The sequence below is a fragment of the Poecilia mexicana genome, unplaced genomic scaffold (assembly GCF_051168715.1).
Source record: "Poecilia mexicana isolate PSO_F unplaced genomic scaffold, ASM5116871v1 scaffold_5, whole genome shotgun sequence".
Taxonomy (NCBI): domain Eukaryota; kingdom Metazoa; phylum Chordata; class Actinopteri; order Cyprinodontiformes; family Poeciliidae; genus Poecilia; species Poecilia mexicana.
In genome coordinates this window covers 12,755,100-12,767,214 of record NW_028263374.1, presented here as the reverse complement: position 1 = coordinate 12,767,214, position 12,115 = coordinate 12,755,100, and the positions used below count along the sequence as shown (strand labels likewise).

At 41.0% G+C, this 12,115-nt stretch overlaps 1 protein-coding gene across 2 annotated transcripts in view; it reads left to right on the top strand.

Moving 5' to 3' along the window:
- The first annotated feature begins 3,394 nt into the window (after nt 1–3,394).
- The window catches only part of rargb (retinoic acid receptor, gamma b), a 48,493-nt gene continuing 39,772 nt past the window's right edge, over nt 3,395–12,115 (top strand). Inside the window, exon 1 of one of the 2 annotated variants that reach the window (XM_088005546.1) lies at nt 3,395–3,901. The gene's annotated coding sequence lies outside the window, so the exon portion shown is untranslated. The other variant, XM_088005547.1, reaches the window with a different exon arrangement.

Genomic DNA, 12,115 nt, shown 5'->3' with positions numbered 1-12,115 from the left:
CTTGCTTTTGCTCCCCCCTTTTTTTTCTTTTTTTTTTATGCCTGCAAGTCTAGCCAGCCCTCACCGCTGGTACAGTATGTTCTTTGTGTGTAGGCATGTTTAGCAGTATGAGAGACAGCAAATACATAAAGGAGCCTTGGGACCAGAAATGTGTTTCGAGTGTACGTGTGGGTGTGATTATATTTGTGTCAGCTCTTTTTCTTGCTCGGGGAAAATTAATAACAGGGTGTTGTGTCGTATTAAACGCTCTCTGTGTTGTGCAAGTGTCGTTTCTGTATGAGCCGTGGTGCCAGTGTTAATTGGTTTGCGGGCTGTGTGAGTCTGGTTCTGTTTTTGCAATTCTGCTTACATGTTTGTAGGTTTGTTTGCCGAGAGAAAGACAGCAGGCATGTCATGCATGCCTGTCATCCTCTGCATGCTCGTCCATGCACCAAAGAGACTCACATGACATCAATCTGAGAGCGGCGGGATAGTGATCTCATTACCAACAGCCTGCTGCTGATTAAAACCTGCAACCTCTGCCTTTACCACCCCCCCTTCCCACATACACACACACCTCCACCCTCCTTCACCATTTTCTTCTTCCTCTGCCTTTGCCTCGGCACCCTTCCTCCTCTCTCCACCCCTCGACTCCAGAGTCGCACCACTCTGCGGTTTCTCCGCTGCCTGCTGCCAAAAAGGGGCCCATTTTAAATTCAGCAGAAGGTTATAAACTCCCAATCTATTTTTTGTTCTCAGTTCTTCTCAATTTTATTGTCCTTTGTTTTACATCTTCATTAAAAATACAGCGCTTCTAAAAAATAAGCTTGAGCTAAACGGGAAAGTTCGTTGTCAGGTCTTGTTTGAAAGAAAGGATGTTCATCTGAATTCAGAAACACACAAATTCCTGGTTCTCACTCAGCAGACGTACACACTCTGTGACTGTTCACCTTCCTCTGACACAGAAACACAAACAGCACTAACCTCTCGCTCTGTTAAGGAGCAGTGTGCCACTGGGCCAGATGGTTACACCAGTAAACCCAACGCAGTTAAATGCGGTGCCTTGTAAAATTATTCAGCCTAGCTTTTTCACATTTTGTTTTTAAAGGAACAAATATCTCTGGGTTTTACTGCAGCTGCAGCTGTAAGTCTTTGCAGGGATGCTCGTACCAGCTTTGCGCACCTGGACATTAACATGTTTTGCAAACAGCAGAAGCTCAGTCAGGTTGGTTGGAGAGCATGTGTAAATTTTCCAAGTCTTGCCACAGATTTTAAGTGGTCTTTCGGTTTGGGCTTTGACTGGGCCCCATTGTTCAGGGACGTTGTAAGGATGAAAGGAGACCTTCAGGTCTTTTTCAGCCTGAACAGGTTTTCTTTCAGGATTGTCTTGAATTTTGCTTCATTCATGCTCCCACTAACTCTGACCAGTTTCTCTCTCTGCTAATACAAATCATCCCCACACCATGACACTGCCACCACCATGTTTCGGGATGAGGGTGATGCATTCAGGGTGATGTGCAGTGTTTGTTTTTCTCCACACATAACTTTTCATGCAGTTGTATGCTGTCAGTATATGAACGGACAGCGTTCCTACAGCGGAGGGTCTATAATTACCACGCGGATCCCTTCAGAGTAAAACAACACATGCAGCAACTGTTAGAGCTGCATCTGACGCTTACCTACTGACTTAGTTTGTCCTGATTACATAGCTAATGATTGCTAATAAGACTCGAGTCTCGGACCAGAAGTCTAAGTCATGTCACTGTTATTTGCAGCACCAGTTTAAGTCAGTGAACTCAGTCTTGGTTTTTCCAACTTGGGTCCGACTCAAGTTCAAGTCTCAAACCTGACCTTAGCGTTTCATCTTTGCTGCGATGACTAAACTCAGCAATAAGGTAGCTACCTAATCTAATGTTCATAGTGTGCAGCTGATAGCTAGTTTCCACCATTACTCTTCTCTGACGCTGGGTGTCTGTTGCCGATAACATTCACTTGAGAATTCACACTTTGGGCATCATCTTTGTGATGAACTCTTTGGACAAAGCTAATACCACAGTGGGTTATCTGATAATTGGCATCTTATTAGAGTTATTACCTCATAGCTCTGTGGGTCTTTCCACAAAGCTATGCTATTCAAGACCATTTCTACTTTCTGTAGATGATTAGTTGTGGCTGGCCTCCCTGTAACATTTTTATATTTGCTATTAAGTGGAAACTAAAGTATCTGTAGCTGTCCAGAACGTCTGAAAGGTTGACGTCTAGTTCGGCCTTTTCAGTTGGGATAACCTTCCCTCTCTTGGATAACATTTGACTGCATCCATCCAGTCTGAATGACATTCCAATGTCGTTACTATTTATCTTGCTGGCATGCCAAGTTTTTTGCTAATATCTTTTTGGGAATCACCTTGTTGCTGCCAAAATGCTATTTCATGCCTGTCAAACCAAACTATCTTTGGTATTTCTTCAGTACAGACAACAAACTAAATGGAAACAACTTGATTCTTGCAGGCTGCCAAATCCAAAGGGCCTATAGATACGATTTAAAACCTGTTCTTATTTACCTATTGTATGTAGATACAATACCGGCTCGTCCTTTGAATTTATCTGACCAGTCAAACCAAAAGGTAAGGAAAAATGTAAATGCATTATCTCATCTCTTGTTTCCAGTAGGCCGCCTGCACCTCTACAGTAATTTGCTGGACGGCTGTGCAGTGTGTTTCCTCGTTGCTGAGGCTGGTCAGATAGACGGCAGACAGATTTATCTCTGACATGAAGAGACAGCGAGCTTTACCCTCCGAGGGCCGACTGGCCCGGCTTGATCTCATCACGGATCAAATGGTGCTCCATTAAATGTTTCCTCACCAGAGAAGCACAGGGTTGATTTGCTTAGGAAAATCCTGTAGGAGGAAAAAAGAGTCCTCTGAATAATTGTGAAGCTGTTGAAACTGAAAGGAGAAAATCCCTTTTGTGCTTTTCAAGCCAGGCACGATGGAAAATAACATTTAGTCATTTGCATTTCAGTGAAATGCAAAGAATATATATTTCTCCATAGGTTTTGAGTGAAAGTCCCTTGACATTTTGTAAAGCTCTTGCAGGTACAAGTTGTTTTTTTGTTGTTTTTTTATGGAAAAGTTTGGATCGGCGTGTTAGCGCTAAGCATTTCCAGGTCACACCGAGGCATTTGATTGGCCCGATTCCTTTATCCCTCAGGTTAGACAGTCACAGTCCAAAAGTCAAGGCACGCAGGAATGGAACGAAAGCTATGGGCTGATACTGATACCCCCAAAAGGTGTGCACCACTTGCCAAATGTGTGTTTGTGTATGTCAGGGAGTTAATCGCTGTTTCATGACTGCATCTGCTTGTGCATGCATGCACAGGCCAGCCTATCCTCCAGGTGATGAGCAGAAAAAGACACAAACCGGGGAGGCTGAAAGCAAACAGTTTGCCGTGCATTAAAAATCCCACTCACGAGCGCTGACTGACAGCGCGTTTCAGATGGACCGAAGGTAAGGAGTGACTTTGAGACAAAGAAAGCGAAGCGGGTGGGGGTTGAGGGGGCAGCAAGTTGAAACCTAAGCTCTCTGAACCCTGTTTTCCCTGCCTTCGGGCATTCTGTGGCTGGTAAAAATATGTGCTGTATATTTGAAGTGTTATATCACGTGACAAAGGCAGGGTTTGTGAATCAAAGTGCACGACGATCTCAAGAGGAGGGAAAAAGACAGAGAGAAAGAGAAAGAGGGTGTATGCTGGTGAGAAGACGACGACGAGAGAGACGGGAAAAGCAGAGAGGGAGGTGGAATGCAACAGGCTGAGCTCTGTTGTCGCTGCAAGTCGGACTTCTGACTGACAAACGCGACCGCGGCGCTACGTTTCAAACTCCCTTCTCCTCCGGCTCTCTGAGGCGTTCACATCCAACATCTGGTAAGTTTGCTCCCAGGGTTTCCTGATAACTTTTAGTCTGTTGGCGGTTTTCGGAAGAAGAAGAAGAAGAAGAAGAAGAAGAAGAAGAAGAAGAAGAAGAAGAAGAAGAGGCAGAGGACATGTCAGAGCATGAGTGAGAAGTGTTCCTCTTGTCCCTCTCCCTTCTCTCTTTCTGTGTGTGAGTCGGTGTGTGTTTGTGGGACAGCATGAGTGGGGAGATTGAGTTTCTCGAGGACAGCTTTAATTGAGAACAGAGATTTGGAGAGGAGTAGAAAGAACAACAGAAAAAGCTTGGAAAGAGAATAAGAGCTGATCAGAACTATGGTATGATGATGATGGATACTTTGTATTTGTTTGCCCCATCTATGAGCGGAAAACTCCTTTTTGCCACGGATTTTTAAATAAACAGGATAAAAACCGTTGTGCAAAGGGAAATAAGACGAGTTAGTTAGTCTCTCATCCACAAAAAGCAAAGCGTTTTCCTCTGCTGTAAGCATCAGGGTCGGTTTGAGGCCATTTCAATTTGTTTTCCTGCAGCAGACGAAGACGCTGCTGCAACCTGAAGGCTCTGAACCGCCAAACCGGCTGTCAAAGTTGATTGATCGCTCCATCAACCTCACAGTGATTGAGCATGTCTAGTCTACCTTAGCTTCAGTGTGATCCCTCACCCTGACCTCCCTCCCCACCAAAGGAAGCACTGACTCTGTCGGATATCATAAGGCGATCTGCTGTCTGATCATTGCTGCTGCTTTGCATCATGTGTGCAAATAAACTAGGTGACCCTCTCGTGTTGAAACACGAGCTCTTTTTATACAGACTGAATCACTTCAGATAGCATCCTTTGTGCGACATGTGGTGCATGACTACAAATGTGCTGCTTGATTGATGATGATGATTAAGATGTCATTTGCATGCCAAGTGCTTCCACTGCGATCTTATTTCTGGATTTGAGAGCTGCGTTTGACACAGTTCGCCATAATCCAAAGTGTGTGAGGTTGTCTGGTACTTTGCTGAATTGGGCCGGATCTGGTTTGGAAATACTTTTCGTCATTCTGAGCAAACGACGACCGCTTGTGGGGTTCTTTGAGGTTTCATTCTCGGGAAAGTTTTCGTTTGACATCTACGCGATGGCCTTAGCTCAGACCATGCAGTATTACCACATTGCTTACAAAATCTATGCTGATGACAAAAGTATTTCTGTGCCACGACATCCGCTACATTTACTAAAACAGAATATCCAAAAGCATCAAAGGGCGGTTGAGCTAGAATTTCTGGCAGCTTAATGCAGAAAACAAAATATTTTTGTCCCAGTAATGGAAGCAAAGAACGCAGCACCCAGCTGGACTGAGTGAGGCTGAAGACCAAAGACAGTGCAAGATGTTGTTATGGACTCCGACGTTAATTTCTACGTCTAAATCTGTTACTAAATAAAGAAAAAACAAGACATTGAAGGTTTTTATTTTGAGTTTGGTTATATTATTGTGTAAAACTACTAATAAGGCAACTGAACCCCATCTCAGTATTTTCTCTAGAAACCTCTGAGTGGTTTTGAACCTTTTCAGATTTGCTTGTCAAGTACACACAACTAAAATCACCAGATTTCTGGCCAATCAGGGCTCCCAGGTCAAGAGCAAAAGAAAAGGAGAGAGCAGCCAGATTTTAAGCTCCTCCACACCGGAACAAGCTTCCTAAGAGCCTGAGATTTACAGAAACTACTGACTCCTTCAAACATCGCTCTTTAACTCAACGTTCCCATACGACCCAAAGACTTCTTTATCAGTTCATTTTTTTTCATGTCCTAATTTTTCAAAATGCTAATTTTTCATTTCAAGGTTTCTCTCTTTTTACATGCTGCTTCAGTTTTACCATTATTCTTTTAAGTTATCCCATGACTTTTAGTTTCCTTACCTTTATTATTTTACTTTTCTGTTAATATTCGTAGCTTTCCACATCTGTCGGCTAACGCTGCGTCAATGAGCGCTCGGTCAGACCCACGGCAACGCCAGGCCTCGCCGCCGGTCGGTCTCGCAAACTCTTGACAGATCTGTTCCAGATTAATTTTCCTTAATGTCTGGAGGAATGTTCATCAGCGTGTCACAGGGAAAAGTGCATGAGTCTGCAAGAAGGGGGGGGAAAAAAAACAAGTGGGTGTGAACAATGTATCACGCAGTACATCAGAATCACATTGTAAACATGCTTTCTGTGGCGTGGTCATTTCTGGAGAGCACCAGCTACTGAACGGATTAAGTGTAGTTACATTTTTAAGTTTTCCTTTTAGTTTAACTTATGCAGAGAACAAACTGTTGGAACATCTTGTGTGTGTGTGTGTGTGTGTGTGTGTGTGTGCGTGTGTAGGTGTGTGTGTGTGTGTGTGTGTGCGTGTGTGTGTGTGTGTGGGGTTGCATGGTCATGTGTTGGGGTGTGCTAACTTCTTTAACTGCGCTCCAATCTCATCTTTGTTCTGTTCACTTTTGAAGAATGACAGCCCCTCAGGCTCAGAGCGATGTCTGGCTCTTCTCTGTCTTTCGCTTTTTCTTTTCCCTCTGTCTCACTGCCTTCTTTCTTCCTTATTTCCTTTATATATTTAAATATATATATAAAGCGGGAGCAAATTCTTCACTCTTTTCTGGTGCGTGTCAGCTGAGTTTCATTTTGTACGGGTTTGTTCTCTCAGTCGCTACTTTCAAGACAAAGATGCAGCCATTTGCTGCTCATTTCTGAGAGCGCAGGGCGTCACTTTTCTTCTGCTCTGCACCATTGTCCGCCGAATTGTTTTTGATGGTTTCGTTTGGAGTCGCGTACTGGTCATGGTTTGGTTCGACGTCTTCAGAGATTCGAAAGTCACTTTGTGACATTTACTGTTGCTCTCCTGCAGTTTCTTAAACTGAATGCTGAATAAGCCTTGGTGACTACGAAGTGCTTCGGTGTGATTAATCGTGTCCTGAGGGCTGTGTCTGAGTAAAAGCAACTAGTTCGTTTTAGCCCAGTTTAAACCACTCTGAGGAGGAACATCAAGAAACTGATGGGGGATATTTGACTTTAATGCTGAATGAAAAGTGTCCCACCGAACGCCTGGATAAGATGTGACCTGCACAGCCTGAAGCGACAGGCCGTGACCCCGGAGCCGACCTGGAGACCTTTAGCAGACCACAGGGTGGCCTCCTTATAATGACAACATTATGTGTCTTATTAAACATTGCTGCTATTGTCAACCTCATTTGCACCAGTGACACAGAGTCTCTGTGTTGGTCGTGTTTCAGTTTTTCCCATTTAACACATTGTTTTATACGCCACACACACAAAAAAAATGGGGACATTTAGTGAAGACAGAGTCAGTTCCAACTAAAATGAGCCTCTGCCACAACGACAGTGTGTCTTTTCACGCCCACTTTGTCTCAGGAAACAGAAAGGAACCAACTGCCAGGGGACGCTTCGTGCCGATCTGGTAACAATTCGTACCTGTTTACCTTCAAAAGGAGTCATCTGTCGCAGAACTTTTTCGTAAATATTCATAAAATTTCAGGAAATGAAACGGAAGTGTCTGAACTGTTTGTACCAAACACGTTGTGTGTATTTATGCACAGATGCATGTTTGTACTAGACATGTGTCAGCTTATACCTATTTTCAGGCTATTTTAGAATAGATGGAAATATGTTGTTATTCTAGTGCTACAGCAGCAAAGGGAGTACGGAGATACACACACAGATTAGTAATAATAATAAAACAACAACAGAAAAACACAACAGAGCACTCAATTATGCCAAGTCTTCACTTTAAAAAGTATTTTATTGTTTTTCCAGCCACTGGCACAAGAACCACTGCTGGCACCTCGGCTGCTTTTTGTGGCCTTCAGAAGAAATTGTGGTCAGCAAATTAGCGAGGCCAATTTAAATGCGTCATAAAAAGGAGTTAAGTGATTTGCATGTGACTGATTTAATGACCTACAAATTAAAAGTTCAAATGAACAAGAATCTTTTCACTCGTTAAAGTCGGCTGCCTCGGGTTTTAAGGTCAGAGTTGGTAAGGCGCCCTCATCTTTACCATTTGGGAGGAATGGAAATGTCTCCCACTACCAACCTTTAAGTTTAAAGTATGTTAACACATTATGTTGGTTAAAATCGTTTATTTAATCTCTAAACTCACAGCTGCTGGTCAAGCACTGAATCATCTGGTTATGGTGAAAACGACTTACAGAAGTTCGAACGGAGTGATAAATGATTGATAGATGAACATGACACAGTATCAGTGCGACTGTTGAATGGACACAAATGCTAATCAGAGATCAAACTGGTTTCAAATTACAGAAAGGCAGCAATAACTTGAATAACCACCAAATACAACCAAAACATTGGACCTTTAAACAAATGGGCAATAGAAGAAAACCACCTGCCACATTCCACACATGCTGACAGAAACTAGACGATAGGAGAAACGGTGCCTGATCCAATGAGTCTTATTTTCCACTAGAGCGTTTACATAACATATGATCGAAATTTGCAACACGCCACAATTAATGCAGTCCCAAAAAGACCAAAGAACGTTTATATCTATTCCTTCATGCTATTTTACTACGACACAATGAGCTGGATAAGCCCAAATAACCCACTGTTTGCAATGATGGTGGTGCTTAGAAAGTGGTACATGCTATGAAAAGGTTTGATAATGACTAATCTGAAATATTCGTTTCAAATAATTATAGTGGAGTAATTTGGTTATGTGTGTTTCCAGTCAACGATGTCGAGTTATTTTGGTTTCTGTAGGAGTCATAATGAGTCAATGCTCACAAACAGGTTTGAGAAGCATAATCAATACAGAGAAAATACGATATAAAGTCTTCAGGAAAAAATGCAGCCAAATTAAAGTAGGTTGGAATGAAAAAATGGAACCACTTGAACCAGTTTGTCCATTTAGTCCATATGATCACACAGCTGAAATCCACTCAGCTTTTTTTTCCAAAGTGCAGATAGAGCTCTAGTGTTCATATTGACCTTCCTGTGATCATTTGGGTGAGCTGTGGTCTTCTTTGTCTTTTTTGTGTGTTTTTAGACACCGTTTGTTGAGCTAAAATCGTTTCAGTTAAAAAAACATTCAAAATCCCCAAATTCATAGTTGAATCTGAACAACAACAAAAAAATAACAAAAAAAACGAACTTTTGCTTTACTGAGAGCATTTATTTCCAGATTTTTATCGAAACAAGATATCTTCTTCAGCTATTTTTTTTTTTTAAGTAAAAAATATATCCCTCCAAAATGTGGTTTCAATTTGAATCATTAGCCTGGTCCTTCTTGAATTTCTCTAAAAGCTCAGCAAAGGTGGTTAGATCATGTCAGCTGCAAGTTGTTTCAATAAGATGGATTCCTGGTAATAATTTCTTAACACGTTTTTAAGCAATAATGCCCAGAAAACATATCAGATGTTGTTTCTCGTCCTAATGCTCTGTGTGGATATTCTCGACTGAGCTAACAATATAATTACGTTCATAAATTAAAAATGTATCCGCTGCAGCCAAAAACATTTTGTGGCTGCATGAAAGCTGTCAGAATCTGATGGTTTATCGCCAAGTTGTATTTGCGCTTTTCAAAAGACATTTTTTGCGTGTCAGTTTGACATGAAATATATAGTATGGTCATTTGTTGGAAAATCTAATTATGTTGTTTGCGGGCGATGGTGCCTGTTTTTTTGTTTTGTTTTGTTTTTTTTCCTCTCCTGGTGTTTGTGTGTTCGTACTCGCACTTTCCCCTCTGGGTATTCAGCACAGCTCATCTTTAACTGCATTCTCTAAGAATAAGATTCAACTTTTGGTTTTAGTTTACTGGTATTTTCCCTTCCTAGAATAATTTTTCTTTCACTTGGGACTTTTTTTTTTTCACCGCGCTAAATGTTGTTCGCCCTTTTTTTTTTGTTTGTTCAGCTCTGTCTCTGTAGATATTTACTAGAACTTCATGTCCTACAAAGCCACACACATTCTTTTATTCCCCGCCACAAAGCAGATAACTCCTCAATGGCCTTTCAGTAGATCTTTATTGTGTAAAACAAAAGAGACTGAGTGCATAAAATCCAGACTGCCAATAAGGAAAAAAGCTTTTATGAAAAGAAGCAGAATGACATAGAGGCAAACCATTTTAGATTTTCATAGGAACTCAAGTTACTAACCTGGTAAAGAACAAAAAAACTCAATGAAACTCACTGGAAAATGAGTGAGTTGAAATCAACTCTGTAATCATATCTGCAGGCAGTAAAATGTCTTACACATTCCTCTTGCTCCGTCTTTAACTGCTCAATATTTGAATGCGTGGCTAAGACGAACTGAATGGCTTCGTTCACTTCCTCCGTTGCCAAACTGCAACCACAGGCTGACTGCCGTTCTAAGACGTCGTACAAAAAAATAGACGTTCGCAACTCCTCCTCCTTCTGCTTGCTGATTGGTCCAGTTGAAGCTAAGCTGGAGAAATTGACCTCAATGGGAGAAATCCCACGTGGAGCACTGAAGGGAGATGACCGGGCTAAACCTATAAGAAGATATTTATATTTCCCAATAGGTTTATGTCATACTGCAAGATTATTTTTTTACCTGAGAGAAGAAGATAGTTTTGGTTTTGTTTTTTATGAAACATTGTGTTTAAAGACTAAGGCGATGTTTGTTTTAGGCTAAAACAAAACCAGACACTTTGGTTCAGTTGTTCTCATCCCAAACCTCAAAAGGAGTTTAGAACCAGAGTCAAGGATCAGATATTATTAAAAATGGACTAATCTTTCATTTTTTGACTGATTTCATTTGTTTATCGAGAAATTTAATTTATCTATTTATAACAGGTTGAAAAAAAAGTGAACAAGCAATCAGTGGGACAGAGGAAAAAAAATATTTACTAAACTTTTCTGTTTGAAAAGGAGAAGGAAGAAGTGAACACTTATTTAATCCTACCCCTGATCTCAGTTTAGTGAAATAAAAATGGACTAATATGAATTTTGGGACTGATTTCATTTTTTTTATCGAGATCTGATTTAACAACATACAAAATATTCTTTGTATGTTTACATTGAGGGAGAGAGAGAGAGAGAGATAGATGGATGGATGGATGGATGGATGGATGGATGGATGGATGGATGGATGGATGGATGGATGGATGGATGGATGGATGGATAGATAGATAGATAGATAGATAGATAGATAGATAGATAGATAGATAGATAGAGGAGTAGCTGAAAGACATATTTTAGCGGTATTTTAAAACAAAGACAAAAACATTATGGAGCTCATTGGAAATATGTTAGCCCTTTGGTGCAGTAAGCATCACTAAAACTTCAGTCTCTGTGTGTGTATTCAAGAGGACATTGATCCTTACTTTAACTTGCTTCCACTGTTTCCTAATTTAGCATTAAATCTCAGAAGCATAAAACGGTACGACTTTCTTTCACAGCTTGGACAAACCACAGCGGTTTTACCAACTGCTGTGCGAGGAAAGTAGCTACTGGCTGTCCTAAAAGTCGCTAAATGAAGTTATTACCTGAATTGCATAAGTGCCCATGTGTGTGTAATTGTAATGGACACAATAATAGAGGTTTTCTTTAATGTCGCAATTCCTTGTCCTTTATTCAGGGTTGAACTGGATCAACTGACCCAGAAAGACTCTGGTGGAGTTTCTTCTTTGTTGTTGTTGCTCTTGTTGATTATTATGAATAGTAACAATGCAATGTGCTTTCATGTCAAAGTCTCCAATAAGAGTAGAAAAACGACACTTTTTCATGTATAAATAGTCACTGGAACAGCCTGAATGTTTGTTAGATGTCGACATAGTGGCCATGTTTCCAACATTGACACACAGACATGCCTCGACGTGTTTTCTGCAGAAAATATTGTTTTCTTATAAACAGCTGGACTGAACTGGTGCTATTCTAGGGACTGATTGGGAAAAGATTCAATTTCACAGCTTGGTAATCCGATGGTCGCCGGTCTGGGCGGAACAAGTTGAAAATTGTACGATTTCGTTTATTTGTATTTTTTATTTTCAAGGAGAAAACCAGGATATTTATATATTTATGAAGCTTTTTATAAACACCAATCTGAAATGTGAAACAAGCAGAAGGTCTTCTGAACTTGATCTCTCTGCCACCTCTTTGAACCTCCAACATTTCATAAACAGCCTCCTATTTTTTTCCCCCCATTTTATCCTCTGTTCTCGTATGAAGCGTGTTTCCAGCTAAAGTTCAATTC